This window comes from Epinephelus moara, chromosome 1 (assembly GCF_006386435.1).
Source record: "Epinephelus moara isolate mb chromosome 1, YSFRI_EMoa_1.0, whole genome shotgun sequence".
NCBI classification, from domain to species: domain Eukaryota; kingdom Metazoa; phylum Chordata; class Actinopteri; order Perciformes; family Serranidae; genus Epinephelus; species Epinephelus moara.
In genome coordinates this window covers 29,288,681-29,307,861 of record NC_065506.1, presented here as the reverse complement: position 1 = coordinate 29,307,861, position 19,181 = coordinate 29,288,681, and the positions used below count along the sequence as shown (strand labels likewise).

Genomic DNA, 19,181 nt, shown 5'->3' with positions numbered 1-19,181 from the left:
AGCTGCTGGAAAACACAGATGGGTTGCTACAAAACAACCATGTTTTGAGCCTAAACTGCAGCTGGAAAAACACTGACAGATTGCTACAAAACACCCATGTTTTGAGCCTAAAAACCAGCTGGAAAAACACAGATGGGTTGCAACAAAACACCAACGTTTTAGCCTAAAAAGCTGCTGGAAAACACAGATGGGTTGCTACAAAACAACCATGTTTTGAGCCTAAACTGCAGCTGGAAAAACACTGACAGATTGCTACAAAACACCCATGTTTTGAGCCTAGAAAGCAGCTGGAAAAACACATATGGGTCACTATATAACACCCATGTTTTGAACCTAAACAGCAGCTGAAAAAACACCAACAGATAATTACAAAACTTCCACATTTTGAGCCTAAAAAGCTGCTGGAAAAACACTGACAGATCACTACAAAATACACACATTTTTAGCCTGAAAAGCTGCTAGAAAAAACATATGGGTTGCTACAAAACACCCATGTTTTGAGCCTTAACAGCTGCTGAAAAAAATACTGACGTGTCGCGACAAAACACCCAGGTTTTGAGCCTAAAAAGCTGCTGGAAAAACACAGATGGATTGCTACAAAACACGCACATTTTGAGCCTAAAAAACAACCAGTTTTGTTGGTTTTTATCTCGAACATTGGTCTGCAGCTTGGCAGGCATTTCACACAGGTGACAGGCTAATCACCATCCCGTCCACCTCCCAATGACAAAGTGAGCTCATATAGTACGTCACTACAGAAACGTGCAAATATAACGTATTGGTGGTTTGCAGAAACAACTGATGCCAAGATTTTCTCCTGTGTGTTTGTGTATGTGTGAAAGTGTCACATCAATCCTCCTGAAGCAGTGGCAGGTTCAGGAGGGGGTGTCACACCTCCCAGCATCCTTTATGCTTTACTGAACCCAAGGGAAACACACTGAGTCAGGCTGGAAGATTGAAATCTGCCCACTCCACGCCACTCTATTTTTCACACACACACACACACACACACACACACACACACACACACACACACACACACACACACGTGCACACACAACATGCTCTTGTGTCCCACAAGCAGCTCTGTATGTTTTCCGTATTCCCCAGCAATGATTCTTTTATACATTCAAAAGTCAAAACATGACAATATCTATTCATCTGCGTTGCATAATCTACAAAGGGTTTTTCCCTTTTTAAGTGCATTTACTTCTGAGATAAAGAAAAGCCATCTGTGAGTCTCTTCATATCAACTATAAAGCTATGCTAATGAGGTTTGGGAATCTTTTCAGATGTGGAAGCTTGGAGAAAACAAGGAGACAATAACCACAGCAGCAAGTGCGGTTTGACAGAGGAGCAGGCCTGCTATGTAATAATGTATGATTCAAAGCTATTTTAAGATTGCGGATTGCTAAAGCTAGATTTCTGTGGGGAAATCTCGCTCACATTGCTCAGTGGAAACTGTGCCAAGCAGGAACACAGTCGGTGCCTGGGTTTGGTAATGAGGCTGTCTCAGTGTTATACCTAGACAAGGTGGAGAACATGTATCTGCTCAGATTTGGCGTCATTACACTGCGTCTGTGCTATTTGCCCTGGTTTACATAGTAAATGTCCAGGCAGCACGAGCAGGAATCCAAGATGAGCTCTCATCCTGATCATCTCTGCTTAGACACATCTCTTTTTTGTCTTTCTCTTTAATCTCAGTGTAAATCCACAACTAGGCAAAAGATAAACTGGATAATACAGTAATCAAAGAGGCAGTTAAGAACACTATTTTATGATTAAAACTCACTAATACCACTTGAAAAGGCACAAAATATTCAGATGAAATACTATGATGATGAAGCGTTTATGACTGTGAATCTCAGTCAAATTAAAACAGGGAACAAAGAATAAAATAGAGCTACAATGAGGTTCTGAGGTGCAGCCAGGCTATTTTATTATCAGTGACTAGGAGGGCAGACTGAAGGTCAAATTATTACGAGTTTAATGTTTTTTCTTTTTTAGTTTTCATAGTCATCAGAGTGTATTTTTGTATTTTACCTGATTGCTGACAGGGCTAAAAAGCTGTTTATTGTGTCAATATACCTGCTGTGAAAACTGTTTTCAATCTCAACCTCAAACAGGTGCAAGTATGTAATTTTAATGTAATTTTACAATCAAATGAATTGGTTTGCATTCCCCAGTCTTGTGTTTCAGCTGGGGCAACAATTGTGTTTATTATTTTTTTAGTCTGTTGATTATTTTCTTGATAAGCCAATTAAATGTTTAGTTTATAAAATTTCAAAAATTGGGACAAATGGGTGATTAAAATCTCCAAGAGTCCAAGGTGACGCTTTCAAATGTCTTGTTTTGTCTGACCTACAGCCCAAAACCTAAAGATAATCAGTTTACGTTTACATGAGACAGAAAAAAATAGTAAATCATCACAAATGAAAAGATGGAATTTGAGATTGTTAAAATTTTAGCTGGGCAGGGGAGCCCACTAGCTCACCTAGTAGAGGGTCACTCCATGTACAATAGCCCCATCCTTGCTGCAGCTGCCACGGGTTAACCCATGGCCCTATGCTGCATGTTGTCCCCCCTCTCCACCCTGTCCTCATTCTGGATCTGTCCTGTCTAATAAATGCACAAATGCCAAAAAAAATCTTTAAAATTTTAGCAAGGCAGAAATAAATGCTGCCGTAACATGCCAGGAAATTAAAAGGGGACTACTGAATTAGCCTATGTTGTTGTGTGTGCAAATGAATCTAGAGCAGTGTCACCCAATTAAAGGAAATCAATGTATCATACATGTCACTCACCAGGCTCTTCTCAGGCACTGTTCCTACGTATACCAGCAAAAACTAATGCACCACAATTATATATAACCCTGTGATGGCCGTGCCCACAGCCACACAAAAGGTTGAATGATTCCCATACTCGTCCACAGTTAATTAATTTAATTTGCAGTAACTTCAGATATATATAACAACAGTTTGTTTAGTTTAAGATTCTTTGTGTTGGTCTTAGTTTTTGTCGATGTAAGTTCTCCCCCTTGTGTTTAATTTGGTCTGATCAGCCAGTATATATGTTGCTCCATTGTTTAGTTCTGTTAGGTCTGGTTTGTTGAGATAATGTCTAGTTTTGTTAGCCTTATTTTTATGTTTTGTTGACCTCTTTTTAGGGCCCTATAATTCCAATTCTGTTACCTTTAGTCATTTGCTTTAACTGCTTGGTCCACAACAAACCCACATTATCATGAGCCAATAATTGTTGTATAACCCATGTTATCAGGGAGGCTGAGAACAATGTGCTGGAAGGAGTAAAGAGGCAGGTAAAGGTGGTGGATTGGTAAAACAAACACAGGGGACTGGTGTTCGGGACTGTATGAATAAAGTGAATTTTGAATTATTTTAAGGTACATCGTCACTGTGTTTCTTCTTCTAAGCCTAACCTATATAACTTAACATTATGTAAGTAACATGTCAAATTTGTGGGGCACTAATTCATTAGATATCATGCTAAGTGTTACATGAGCATACGTTGCACTAGTCTACAGTGATAACTGCATTCTTAAAAAATGTATTTGTTTTTTGCATTCGTAAAACACAAAATCAAGAAATGCATAAACCGAGGGAAGTGGAATATAAAATTACAGGCAAATAAATATAAGTAAGATCATCAGTAAAAATACAGGGAACAAAATATAAACTAATGTAGTAAAAGTAGACTGTGCAGGTTAGAGAAACAGATCCCAGAAAACAATACAAACAGCTACTACAACAGTTGTAGCTTCAGGAGATGAACGCTCGGTCTAACAGTCATGGAGCCAAAACACACACAAAAACACATTGTCCATTTGCCTGCTGACTTTGATGCCTTCTTGGCTGTAACGATGAGGTGTTTATGCTGTTATGCTCTCAAGTTTATGAAATGGATGAAACAACATGCAGCAAAAGTCATGAGTTATTAAACTAAGTGCAAACCAACACTGCTGACACTTGTTTATCAGATGAATGAAGGTAAAGGGAACAGAAGTTAACTAACTTGCAGTGAAGAAGAAACTCTCAGAGGGAGAATGGCGAACAGTGCGGACAGCAGGGCAAAACAAATCAGAGGGGCACCATCGTCTTTCAAGTCAAAAAGTCTGGGCCCACTTCAGCTTTTACAACAAAGATGGGACAAACAAAATGGATAAAGGCTACCCAATGTACGAAAACTGTCTCATGAAAATTAGGTGCACTGGCAACACAACAAACATACATAGCCACTTGATTTGTCATCATCCTGATCTTGTTGTCGAGCAAACCACTCAAGCTGCCCCAACTTAAAGTCAGCTTTCAATGAACACACTGTGTGTGTGTGTTAAAGAGCTCCTACAGCCCGGTTCAGACCAAATACTGGTGATGAGATGACACCATTCTAAAATGTTGCAGATAAAAGTTGCAGCGGTGTAAAATGGCCGTCTAAGCTCGACTCAAGCCGGATGATGGTGTCACCTGCACCTAAGCTGGTTCAAATTGCCAGCAGCTGGTTTTAGAACGAAAAGCACGTCACCTGTTTCTACAGCCAATCAGCTTGTAGTTTTAGGACTGATTTTAAAATGTTATTGTTTGATTTTAAATCTTTCAGTGGACTGGCCCCTACGTACATTTCCGACCTCATTCAAATCGACACACCCCCGAGATCACTGAGGTCCACTGGTCAGCTCCAGCTCGTAGTCCCTAAGACCAGACTTAAAAGCAGGGGCGACCGAGCTTTCTCTGTGGTCGCCCCTAAACTGTGGAACTCCCTACCCCCTCAGATTAAAATAGCCCCCACAGTTGAAACTTTTAAGTCTCGTCTAAAGACTCAATTTTATACTCTGGCTTTTAAAGTAGCATGAGAGTTGTGTGGTCTTCTGTTGTCTTTTAATTTCTTTTATTGATTTTCTTGAGGATTTTATTTGTTTTCATTTATTGTTTTTAATGTATTGCTTTTATTTGATTATATTACTGTTTTTAGTATTTTATTTCTGTTTCTGTGCAACACTTTGGAAACCTCCGTTTGTAAAATGTGCTACATAAATAAAGTGGATTGGACTGGATTGGAAGTGCGCTGGCCAAGTCAAAATGACAGATGACAGATGCTCGCTGTATGTGCATATTGTCTTTGCAAAGTATCAAGTATCTCATAATTACTGTATTGTGACACGAGTGTTATGTTGGGCAAAGCATCATGATAGTATTGTATCATGAGTTAGTCCATGATTCTCACCTCCATTTCTACCATTTGTGTGTGCGCAAAGTTTTCCTTATCCTGACTGAGAGTCTAATGATAGAGGGTGTTGTTCGTTGTATAGACTGCAAATCCATCTGACACTCACTTGTGATTTTGGCCGTATAGACAAAAATGACTTGAGTTGAAAAGACATTTCACTGAAGTGACAGTTGACATTGAAATTGCGATGAATGTCTGCAGTAAAGCTATAATTTTATCCCAAAGGTATCTAAAAATATCGACTTTCAATGTAAATGTAGGATTATATTTTCACTGATGATGTTTATGTTCCATCACTACGTACAAATGGCTCACTCAGAGAACTGTCATGCTTGTATTTACTTTATGAAAGGTCAGATCTGAGGAGAAATAAATCAATGCCAAAGATGGCAGCTTGTAGATACATTGCCTCAGTCATCTCAGTGTGATGTGCTGAGTACTAATTTCACTGTCCCCTGGGATGCAGCCAGGGATCATAAGAGACAGCAAGGACAGAGAAGGGTCTGATGGGGCTCAGCGGCACTGGCTGACCAAACAGAGCCAAGAGCAGCACTCATCCCATGACGACAGAAATCTGGATTATTGTAGCTCACATTTGAATCCCCTTACATCACATCACTCTGTATCTGGTCTCTCTACTCGGCTCTAAAACTAAAACCATGGACATTTCCCCTATTTAGTCCCTGTAGCATTAAGGGACAGTGTTGTGGCCTTGTGGATAAAAAGGTTGCCCTTCAACTGGAAGTTCACCTGCTGAGGTTTCTCTGAGCATGACACTGAATCATCATGGGCCCTGATTCAGTGTTCGCTATTTGACCCTGCACTCTGACCTTCTCTTATCGACCTACAGGAGTGAATGAAGCGGTGACATTATCATCACACCATCGGAAGGAATTATGAGTACATCATTGCAGAGTTCAAAATATTCTATTTCCTCAAGTTATTACTGATTGTTGATTAGATATATTGATTAAATCTCTATGGATAACTTTGACAAATGCTTTGAGATGAAGAGCTGTATAATAATAGCCTGATTTTTAGACATTTAAGAATGATTTGTGCAGCCTATTCTTTGCTGAACACGTGTGATTGCAACTAGACATAGTTTCTAGGAAATTGGTAATACAGCAGAAAACTTCTAATTTAAGTTAAAGGTGCAGGATTGCCGGTTAGTGTTTGTACACACCCTCGCCAGCAAAAGTGAAAGTAAAAGCCAATACCAAATTCACTCTCATTTGGTGTTTGCCTCGCTATATTTGTGGGGTTTTTTGGCATTGTGTCTCTGAGGTGCCTGCTGCTTACAGTCTGGGACCTGATCGTTATCTTTATATAAAGCCCCAACCTCACCTAAGCACTGTGGTGGTACACGCCCATAGATGTCCCAAATACAGAAAACAAGAAGAAAACAGTAAAATACAGGCAGAAAAATACACTGTCACACACTTCAGGTGGGTCACAAGTGATGATTGATGGGATTACTTCCATATGAGTCTAACCACTGGACTCTAGTGTTGTCTGCTTTGTGTTGATATGAAGAAGCCCATTGTGGAAATCTTTGGAGGAGAGCTCTGTTCATTCCTGACAACTCTGAAAGCAAGAGGTAAAAACAAAATCCTCCGTCAATTACGACCATTTAACTCGAGCTCCTCATCCATGGAGTACAACAGCAAAAGGGGAGAGGCAAGGTGGGACACCCCCTTTTATAGGTGGGGTATCCCCAAAGGTGAACGTAGGGGTGCAGAAACTGATTATCAAATGTTCCACATATTGACTGTGGAGGTCTTAGTGTGTCAGGTCATAATAACAAGGTTGGTTCTAGACGTTTACAGGAATCACTTGGATTATATCTGTTTACATCAGAGCACTATAGTTGAGCTACACAGTGAGGCAGCAACTGTCATTTGAGCAGGGGAAGGAGAGACAAACGGCTGGGTGTAAAATATTAAATTTGTTCATGGCTTACTCAGAAGAACTCATACATTCATGGCAACCTCATATATTTTGTGCCAGTGGGTTGGCAAATTTGACTAAACAGCAATAAGAGGAAGAAATTTCATGCTATATTATGATGCAGAAATGGGCGCACATTCATATAGTGCTTACACACAAGACTGTTGATTCTTTTAAGCTTTCATAAAATTGCAATCCCCCAGAAAATCAAAAGAAAGGAGAGGAGAGGGAAAGTACAGATGATTCCTCGCAAAGTTAACAGCATATGTGATGACAGATGTGACCGACTTCATAGCGTGGCATCGAATTCCACCATGACTTCAGGGTTATTTATCGCTACATTCACAGTGTGCTATCACAGAACCAGTGTACACGTTAATGGAGCTGCTCCGGCTTTTGATGATTTGTAATAAGTTACAGGAATGCCTGATTCTTTGTCCTTCCCTTCATCTTCAAAGGATTTAATCAGAATAAGTGACGCATAGCAGCTGGCAGACTGAGCACACATCATTGCACTGCACTGGCTCACTCAAATTCCAAACGCAGCCATCCCAATACTAGTCGACCGCTAAAGTTCCCTTTATGAATCCAAACAGCCGTGGATTTTCCATATCAGTGACATGCAGATGGATGGCGACCTATTCTGAAGCTGTTTGCGGACCTACTTAAGTGCGAGTACGGCTGTGAGGCTTATGTCTGTGATCTGGTTCTGGAGTCCCAGCTCCTTAAAGACCACATTGTGGGTCAAAGTCTGAAAGCCAGAGCAGCCCTGCCCTGTCTCTCTTTAATCCCTTTATAAAAAAAGGATGTGGTCAAAATTAACAGTAAACATGAAATAAGCAGACAAGTGGATTGGATGGGAGGCGTTGGTTGATGATGGATGATATTCAAGTGACAACACTAACAAAGGCTGTGATGCACTGTTGAGTGTCGGGATGATACAGAGCTCTATTTATTTCTCTCTCTCTCTCTCTCTCTCTCTCTCTCTCTCTCTAGGAGGATGGCGCTGTACAGGGGTGGATGAATATTCTAGCAGGATATTAATAAATGATGAGGGGAGGCAGTGTTGAGAGGCTCACAACACTTTGGATTGCTCAACTGTTGTTTTTGCATCCTCTTCCTCCACCCCGGTACAGTATGTCCTCAGCCGGGTTCTCCCATGATGCGCTCCCTCCTCCTCCTCCATCAGTATACAAACTGCCCTTTTCCTCACGTGCTCCTCCCTCTCCATTTTATTTTTGACTTCTTACCTTGTACTGTTGTTGTATTTATGAAGAGCTGAGTGATGCGTACATGTATCTATCACAGTACTACAATAATGTGACTGACAGCTCTGTTAATACATATTCACAAATGAGATAACTGTCATTAGAAACGTAGTGTGACAGGGTTGGGTAGGAAGGCCCTCGCCGAAATCACGTCAGTGCTACCCAATATTAATTCAGGTTCAATCCATCTGTGCCAAATGTTGGTAACTGAGAGTGCATCTGGGTGAGATCACCGAGTTTAGACAAGAGCCACCGGGTTCAACTTCATAGAGGAGGCAGAAGTGCATTGAAGCCAGGACGCCATCCTTACCTGCTCTGTCGGCTTCCCAGCCAGCCAAAATTACAGCTGCAGCACTGATCTGCAGCATCGCATCGATGCGTTCCACTTTAAACAAGCTTCTGTGTTACCGTCATAATAATGTTCTGCTGGAGCCACTTATAGCCTGCAAACTGTCTGGGGTTTTAAAGGTCTAGTGAGTTCCTCCAGAGCTTAGGTATAGTCAGGCTTCACCTCTAGAGCTCAAATTATCTTTGTCATTTTTATCACTGAAAGTTGAATCGCACTGTCAGCTTCCATCTATTAACCTTTTTTGTGGCGTTTTCTTTTGTAGGGCCATTTGAATGACAATGCTTGCCTCCCCACATGCAAATTTTCCACCAAAACAAGTTCACTCAACACTATTTTGGAACAGCACATTGCTGCATCATGGGCTTAATGCTGCCCAAGGTGACTCTGATTTCTTTAAAGTAACAACACAAACCAGGGCATTTTTACCTTATATCCACCCACCCATCCATTTTCATTCGCTTATCCGGGGTCGGGTTGCGGGGGCAGCGGGCATAGCAAAGCACACCAGACATCCCTCTCCCCAGCAGCACTTTCCAGCTCCTCCTGGGGGACCCCAAGTCGTTCCCAGGCCAGATGAGATATGTAATCCCTCCAGCATGTTCTGGGTCTGTCCAGGGACCTCCATCCAGTGGGACATGCCCCAAACACCCCCAGCAGGAGGGGCCCAGGAGGCATCCTGGTCAGATGCCCGAACCACCTCAACTGACCCCTTTCGACGCAAAGGAGCAGCAGCTATACTGCGAGCTCCCTCCGGATGTCCGAGCTCCTTACTCTATCTCTAAGATTAGTAGAAAGCTAATCGGTAATTCCAGACCTTTCTCTAGTGCTAAAACAGCGCTAGGTCTGGCTACGTAAAAACGTACCTTACAGAAAAAGGGTACCAATGGGTACCAAATGCCAACAACCACAACCAGTACCGGTAATGATCTACTCTGAACAGTATCCAACCCTAATAACAGAGCAGGTCCATTCTACTAATCTAGTTATGCCACTCCATTCATCTATCCATCAATCCGTCCATCCATCCCTCCATCTATGTTCATCTGCTTATCCGGGGCTCGGTCTAGGGGCAGTAGGCTGAACAAAGAACTCTAGACATCCCTCTCCCCAGCGATGCTTTCCAGCTCCTCCTAGGGGATCCCAGGTGTTCAAAGGCCAGACGAGATATATACAATCCCTCCTGCGTGTTCTGGGTCTGCCCCGGGGCCTCCTACCGGTTGAATGTGTCCAATCATTATGATCAGATGCCTGAACTACCTCAACTGGCCCCTTCCGATGCGAAGGAGCAGCGAGTTTCCTTTGGATGTCTAAGCTGCTCATCCTATCGCTTAAGCTGAGCCCAGCCACCCTACAAAGGAAACTCATTTTGTGTGCTTATGTCTTCGATCTAATTCTTTCGGTCACTACCCCAAGCTAATGACCATAGGTGAGGGTTGGGACGTAGATGGACCAGTAAATCGAAAGCTTTGTCTTCCAGCTCTGCTCCCTCCTCACCATGACGGTCTGGTGAAGTGCCTGCATCACTTCTGATGCTGCGCCAAACCGCCTATTCATCTCATGCTCCATTTTACCCTCACTCATGAAGAAGACTCCAAAATACTTGAACTTTTTCACTTTGGGAAGCAACTCTCTCTCAACCCAGAGGGGGCAATCCACCGTTTCTGGCAGAGAACCATGGTCTCTGACAAGGAGGTACTGACTCTCATCCTGATCGCTTCATGCTCAGCTGCAAACCGCCCCAGTGCATGCTAGTTATGCCACCGAACTCAGTAACTCAGTGAGAGGTATATGGAGTGATGTGAAAGTGAACAAATACTGCAGAGATGTTGTGAAGGTTTGTGTGGTAGTTTGATGTTTTTCAGTCAGCCATTGCAAAGCATTACAATGTGCCTGTTAGGGAAGTGTGATATCAATTAATAGGCTTTGTCCATAATGTGTAAAAATACTAACACAGTGTGAAGTGTGTGAGTTGCTCTGTCAGGAACCAAGGTTATTGGCAGTTGTCTTAAAAGCCAGCATTATTAAATAGCACAAAATCTCTGTTTTGCAATGCTCCACCACGGAGATATGAAGTAAAAGCATTACAGATATGAGCTTTAATGCACCCTTAAAAAGTATCCTTGCCACCTTGCTTAATAAAGCTCCACACAAAAAATATCTTGACCCTTCCCTTCCATATTTCTTCCACCCTTTTAGTTATTATTCTGTCTGCTCATCTCATCCCTTCTTTGTTTCTACGCCCCAATGGCATGACTCAGTGGACAGCCAGGCAAGATAAGGAGCTCCCTAGGGCTCAGAGGTTGCTGTGTCTGCCTGTTTAGTGCCCAGCAACAGGTCTGAGTGTACCAGTACACAGAAACACACAACATTGGACAGTGGTCATCCTATCATTATTGTTGGGTACATTTGCAAAGTCTGAACTGTCTCCACAATCTGGGAGAACTTGTCAGCTTCTCATGTGGCACTATAAGAATTCCTCCCACACTCTTCAGTATACTGTAATAACCTGCCAAGGCACAGTAAAGCCAACTCACTGATATCCGTAGGTAGGCAGAGCAGCTCTACTGTTTGCTCCAGGCGATGACCTAAAACACAAAAGGGGAGAGAGCGTCAAACTGAGCATCAAACTGACAACCCACATGAAAGACACACAGTTCAACGTGAAGACTGAGCTTTGATCTCTTCCTCTTGCCTAGATGTGCAGAAGGTACAAGGGGCAATGATGAGAAATGGGATTATTTGGGCATAGTTAGTTCACAAAACTGAGAGTGATGCTGTGGGCTGTTTGTCACTGGCATCAACAAAGACCCACATTCATAATAGAAGTTTTTGCAGCTGCATTATGCTAAGGATGAAAATGGGCTGTGCAAATCTTGTGCAAAGTTTCTTGACATAGATCCACACGGACACTGTTCTCTACATAACAATTATACATTATTATTATAACTACAATATTGTTATAGGAAAGTAATACAAGAATGTTATATGAAGTGAAGCTGAAAGTTAAGTTGGATTGGCCGTGATGTTTTTCATACAAATCTACTAAATGTTCAGAAAGAAAATATCAAACCAACGCTTGTAAAAGTGTATTGTAATTGAATTTATGCAAACAACAGCAAATAAGATTTGACATTTGATCTGCTCTTATCTGCACCTAGTGTAATGAGCTTCAACTTCTGGCAGAGTTAAAGCCAAAAGTGCTCCAGGACTTGTGATCAGATCCTACTTTAAACCAAACCCAGTGCTTCTGTCCTGACAAGACTTTTCGTGGAAGGAATTTGTCATGCCTCAATTGTTTGAGATGGAGATGTGGCCTAACGAGAGCAACTGGCCAGCGGCAGAATTTCAGAGTAGGGGTTACAGTAAACCTGGTGAAACTGGCAATGTTACTGTTGCTCAACAACACTCTCCAAAACTCTGGCAGCAGGGTTTCACCATCTGCCACTGAGCCAAGGCCACATGTCATATCTCATCCTCACAGCCTGAGACCCCTTGTGACAGCCTCAAGTTGCTGTCCCCACTCAGCAGTTGGATCAGATTAACCAGAAAACACACTAGCAGCAAACACACTGTCGGTGTCAGCTCGATAGCCCTTTTCCAACAGCCAGCAGGGGTAGTGGTGAGTGAAGTGGCGGGGTTAAAAGGGGGGTAAAAATACGAAGTAGGTGCAGGATGTGATGTAGACAGCAGCGGTGGCAGCTACGTGCTAGATGGCAAAATACCTAATCTGTCATGATGATTCGCTAATTATACAAAAATCAAAAATTTCAAGAGATCGAGTGATTTCCACTTAGCTTTGCAGTAACTAATGATCAATTTGACAGATGAAAATTTTCTTCAAAAACAGCTGGCTTTAAGCAAGTAGTCAAAACAACTTATGCTGCACCTAAGCAGAGTTTTATTGTCTTATCTGGCAAAATGTTGCAGAGAGAGAATATAGCAAAATAGCCTTCTGGACTGCAAGTGATCAACACCCGCTGACTCATGGAATGGGAAAACAAAGTTTGGTAGACAGGACAAGAAGAGATGACAAACACCTTATGCTATGTTCACACTACGAGCAACACAACAACAGCCTGACCAGCTTCGTGTTGCTCAAACGCTCATTAATGTAGTTACATCGTGACGGGCTTGTTTGTGTCTGCTACTTGCCACAAACCAACTTGACTGAGTTTCAACAAGTTTCTTTTGGGTCAAATAAATATCTATGCCTTTGATCAACATCTGATCCTCATTCTGACATCACATCTCGCCGCCCCATTGCATCCTTGTTTGTACGGCAATGCACATAAAGCTAGCATAGTGTCAGTTAACTAAGCTAAATAACACAGTACCACAGCTAGAAACAAAAACAAATGACTGGTTGACGCCTCACTGCATCTTCAGAGTGACTTGTAGCACGTTGCTGTGTTGTTGTAGTGTGAACACAGAATCAGTGTAAGAAGAAAGCAGCTATAGAAATTCATTTGAAAGGAAAGCAGCAAGTTAGGTTCTTAAGTCAAGCCAATTCAATTATATTCATATTTCCTTGTACCACAAATTTGCCTCAAGGGGCTTTACACTTATAGCCTGTATAAATAATTAACATAGCCTCTCTGACGTCACCCATTAGTTTGTGCACTCCCGTTTTGAAGCCTCAAGTTCTGCATTTCAGCTGTCGCCATCTTGTTTTTTTCAGCCTGTCACTTAGAGCAGCCATGCCCCTAATCATGCATAACTTACAGCTATGCTTCTTTATAATCTGTAAAGCATACGAGATACTCTGTCCTTGGACCCTTAATTCAAATAAAGAGAAACAGAACGGAAGAGAATAACCAACATAATAAAACTATAGTAGAGAAAATCAGGATGATAATGTTATCCATAGAATGTAAATACACAGTATATGAAGAATATGCTGACATCTCCATCCATTTGTTCTCAAACATCCTAAAACAAAACCAATATCCAAGACAACGTTGTTTTGACTTGAAAACAAGTCATTGAAGGTATGCACCAACTCAAACCACATCTACATGCTCAATTGCAACACTTATCCTAACCATATCCTCAGTATAACTCTGTCCTTAACCTAAAAACTAAGTCTAAATCCTTAGATTAAAACATTGTTATTCTTGTGGGGACCATATTTTAGATCAGTCCCCACAAAGCAATGGCAAATTTTTGTCCCCACAAATTAGGAAATACACAACACCCACAGCTTGTGCTCAAAGTAGTCACAATGACAATGTCTCTCCTATCTAACCACCACTCTAGCTCACCATGGCTCCCCTCCTCCTACTTGCCAACAGCCCTGAGGCTTGTATTGGTCCCACAGGTCCAACTCACACTGCAGCACACTGCAGCGAAACAGTGTTTGAGACAAAACACTCAGCAGATCACATTTACGACCAACCCAAAGGGAGACAACATTTAGAAAGAAGAGATACTTGAGTTAGGCAATCTAGGAATCTTGAGCTGTTGTACTGCCTCATTCCCAGCACTGTTTTATCTTAGATAATGTGAAGCAAACATGGCAAAGCATTTTATCACAGCTTCCCTATTAACCTACATAAATTCCTCTCTTTTGTACCATTAACTGTTAGAGCTGCCTTTGCGTCTGTTTTCCTAAATTCCCTTACCATTGTCATAGATCATTCCTGACTAGTCTTCAAGAGTGGTTGTACTGTGCTACAAACAATTAGCTGTGAGCATTCAACCCAGAAAAAAAGACAGGCAAATCAGAGTGCACATGAGCATGTGATTGAATACAAAATAGAAAATGTGTAACTCTCTCCCCCCACACCAGCCTCAAGAAGCCACACCAGCAATCTTAAAAGATGCTGATAATGGGCTTGTTAAGCATAATCATCTGCAATTAAAAAGGACATCCTTTATTTTTGCAGGGCAAATCAGAGTAGTTACATACCATGTATTTGTCCCCAGGCTCTGCACTAAAATGTTCTGTATATAGACAACACCATGTAGGTTATCATCATACCACATTTTTAAATGTGCAAACTCTTCAACAGTTAACTTGTGCCTCACACTGTCACTCAGAAAAACAGCAGACTGCCAGCAGAGTGCCATATTACTCAGTGCCAATACAGAGCAGTAGTACTTGATGCTATCTGACAAGAAATGGAAAAAAGAGACTGGACTAAACAGGAGGAAAAAAAGACCCTCCGTCTGTTGCTGATACAGATCCTTCATGTTGTGGTGGGTGAGCTATGAATATGTCCAAAAGGGGGGAGCTTCTCTGTGCTCACCTTAGAGCTCTGCAATTTACACTAGAGTGATTTTCAAACTTGAAGCCTGCAGGCCACAAACACTGATAATGGACTTTAGAGTGAAGAAGGAGACATCTTGTGTCCGAAGCATCTGCATATTCATAGATTATGGATCTCTAAATGAGGGAGAGCAGCCTGTGCAGTAGCAATCGGGGAGTGGAGCAGTGAATCGAGTGCCAGCCCATGTATGCATCCGACTCAGCACCATTAGCCTGACTCAGTCGTGAGTACACCAACTGACACACACAACTGTCAACCATGATGCACACAACCTCTAAATAGCATTAAATAACTAATTAAAACCAAACTCATCAGAAAACGGACACTTGAACACATCAGCATGTTAAGACCTACCTAGAATGTCACCAACTACCTTTGGGAAAAACTTATTTGATGTGTTCTTTGATTTTTAGTCTGGCCCATGCCCCATCGGCTCATGACCTATACTGCAGCCAGCCACCAGGGGGCGAAGCAGATTTTTTTAAACATATACAGTGCGTTCCAATACCCATACTGCCATACTATATAGTATGCCATATTCTGGATATCGTGACCCACAATCATCTGCGCAGCTAAAGATACATCACATCGACTGAGCCGCAAACAGACGACAGCTTGACAGCTCATTGACAGCTGTTTGGAGCCGCAATGATGGATGAAAGCGCATTCAGGTGACTGATGACCATTCAATTATTAATAAATTGGAATATTAATTGTTTAATTTAATAAAATAATCAGAAGTATAACCGACAACAAAAGGGTATCTGTATTGAATAATAATGACAGAGAACTGCATAGCCTATGTAACTTTGATGACGTGAATATGATCTGTTAGAAACTACAATATGTACAGTTATTACTTCCTGCAAAATAACAACATGAGAGCTGCCCAGGGTTGACCTCCATTTAAGGCATAACGTTAGGAAGTAGTGTGTCGCAATTGTGTGCATACTGCATGCAACAGTAAGTACTTTTTAAGGATAGTTGCAGTACATACTAAAAGAAAAAAGCATAGACTTTGTCTGAGGGGAAAAACATAATGCAATGATGACTTCCCCACACACTGGGCAAACAGGCATAAAGTTAGAACAAGCTGACAGATGCACAAAACACTTGTATGCACACCTACACCTCAACTCATCAAAGCCCATCTCCAGCAGGAAATCTATCCACACTGATGTCCATCCCTCACTCCCATGTCATGGCAGGTAAAGCTTACAGTACCCTGTTCACTCAAAATCCTTGCATAAGCTGTTCCATGGTATTTTACACCCCGTCAACATTTTTACAAGGTTGCTCACTGCCATGCTGTCGTGACCTCCTGTCCCAGAGCAATAACTAAGCTCTCTTTTCTGAATTACAGACCTGAGGCACGTAAAGATGGAGCACAGAATGAAATGAGGGGGCTCTAAGGCAGAGCGGAGATAAACAGGCCGCTGGCCGCTAACAGTCCAGTTAGGATGTCCTGACCTTCAGCTTTACCCTGAGCGCTGTTTAACAGTCAGTGTTTAGAGGAATACATCTACACAACATTATTCCAGTGATGCTCTTAGAGTTAAGGATATGATGCATAATATTGTGTAGAACATAACGACAGGGGAGTGACAAAGTAGTGTTGTGTGCACTGACACAAGAACTCATGTCGTTATTTTCAAAGTCGTTGTCTATTCAATTCAAACCCACCTCTATTAATTCTCTCATTAGTATTCCTCAGCAAGCCTCAACCCATCCCAGGCTGAGAGGTCAGCACAGACGGCTCCAATTTCAGCATGTACGACCAAATCAACCGACTGTTTATTAGCTTATTGCTGAGGTGTGGAACCTCTATTCTGACCTAATAATGCCTCCTGGACCCAAATTAGAAGCAACGTGAAACTCTTTGATGCAGTGTTTCTGCAGTTAGTTTTATGCGGTGTACTACATGTTCAGTGTTGTGTGTTAATGTGTCTAGAGATGCACAGTACCTCACAGAAAGGTCTGAATACATGGCAAGCCTAAAACTTGTGCTTTTTCTGTTGGGTTGTTAGCTGTGGTTAAAAGATATTATAATTTGCACACTACTACACAATGTAAACTGTGTATATCGCTTTAAGCACCTCTTATTTATTGTAATTAGGTTTGTTTGTGTTGTAAAACACAACAAAACAGGTGGCACTTTGATTCTCTCTGCTATTTAGACTAAGCCCTGAAGGTGCGATCCCTGATCAAAATGTAAATAGCAGGTTACGCCTACTACCACAACAAACAAGTAGATTGGAGCCTGCTATAACTCCCAAATTGATTACCAACTCTTAAAATACAGACTAACATTAGACAGCACTACTGATGATGTAAGCAATATTTAGCATTGTTTTGACCTTGTGTGGATGCGTACCCTCTAGAACAGTGTGCACATTTTAAAGGCTGATTTATAGTTGTACGCCACAGCCTGTAAATGCCCTACACAGTTGTGAGCGGTGGTGTCTGGATCACTCTGCAGTTACACCACCAAAACACTAGTTGGCAGTGGGGTTTCTATGTCATTGTGTTGAGTATCTGTGGAATGCAGTGAAGTTCAACTGATTAAACTAACACACCTTAAACACAAATAAAACATGACTTAATACCAACAACATTAAGCAACAGTACAAAATTCAGCTCAGTTGTAACTTAAAAGGTTCACAGAGAAAACAACTGTGTTTTGCAAGACACGTTTATACATCATGCTAACATTATTAGCATGAGCCTATGGCATTTCCCATTGCATAACTTAGCAGCTAGCGGGCTCTTCCTCTACTCTTATGAGAGAGCTGAGAACAACACGTTTCCACTCAGGGAAATAGTTTTCAGTTAAAAAATAAACAGGAGGTCTGCCTGGCTACGTGCTAAGTGTAGCTACATCTCAGGGGAGGTGCACGTCCTAAACTAAAATAATAAATTGCCTTTTCATGTCACATGTACGTTTGTTTCAATACATTTCATTGAGATGATAAGGTTTTAGCTTCAATAGAAACTTAGAGAAGAGGTCAAACAGAAATCTGACGGAAAACAATTTCAATATATTGAACAACTTCTCACAACAACAATATATGAAAAAGTTACATCTGGTTAGCATTGACACATTGTACGCCTATGGTTTTTACTTTGGAAGGTAAGAATGAAAAGAGTGAAGCTGTTTGCCATCTTTGTTCAGACTACACAGCCTCTGTGTTATTATTTTGTTACCGTCATAAATATGGGTGCAACTCACAATACACTGCTATCCAGTAGCATCACTGTAGCGAGCACCAGATTGGCGGCAAGTGATATTTTACTTGATCAGCTGACGTCCCTTACAGTAAACAGTGCCGCAAATCTAGGAGTGCTCAAGACGATCAGCTCGTGGTACCATTCAGATACTCATAAAACACATCTGTAGTGTGCGTGTGTTTCTGTGAAACTTCAACAGCAGAGAAGCCACAGAGCAGTGAGTCCCTAAATGACACCAAAATGGGGTAGAGACTCATCATCCTTTTTTTATTACATATCTATTTTGGTACAAACATTTAGCCACCAGTATGACGGGTAGCTCTCTGTGATTTACTCACCAAACGGAAAATCGACTCGCCACAATGAAGTCAGCAAACCCTGGGTATTTCCTCAGGGTTTCAAAGCACAGAGCCACTGTGTACATTGTATGTTAATATGCACAAGCTCAATAAAAGGCCTCTAATAATGATTGGATATTGACGTCCACATAAAGACGCTCATTCGGACAATCACCACAGCCACCTAGACACAGACCTGTCGCTCCTGTACTGATTTTCGTGTCAACATATGAAACATACGAAATTTCAGTGACTTACTAACAACAATAAAGTAATAGATAAGATTAATACATACAGTTGGTGCTCTCCATTAATTGATTAAATAACTGACTAATAAAAAATTGATGGAAAATACAGGAATATAAAAGATTTTTTGAGCGAGTTCCAGTGTATCTACTGTGCACTTAGTATTTTAGTGCCTAATATTCCACCCCCAGATATTTCTTAAAATATATCACCACTGACGCTGCCCTTGAAATATCACATATTGTTACATCATCCATGTTTGACGTTGTATCCTTATAGCAAACCAACAAAC

At 41.5% G+C, this 19,181-nt stretch overlaps 1 protein-coding gene across 2 annotated transcripts in view; it reads right to left on the bottom strand.

Annotated features, from left to right (window-relative positions):
• The window catches only part of apba2b (amyloid beta (A4) precursor protein-binding, family A, member 2b), a 96,010-nt gene that overhangs the window by 62,121 nt on the left and 14,708 nt on the right, over positions 1-19,181 (bottom strand). For both annotated transcript variants that reach the window (XM_050048069.1, XM_050048085.1), the window contains exon 2: positions 11,343-11,393. The gene's annotated coding sequence lies outside the window, so the exon portion shown is untranslated. The remainder of the gene's footprint in view (positions 1-11,342; positions 11,394-19,181) is intronic.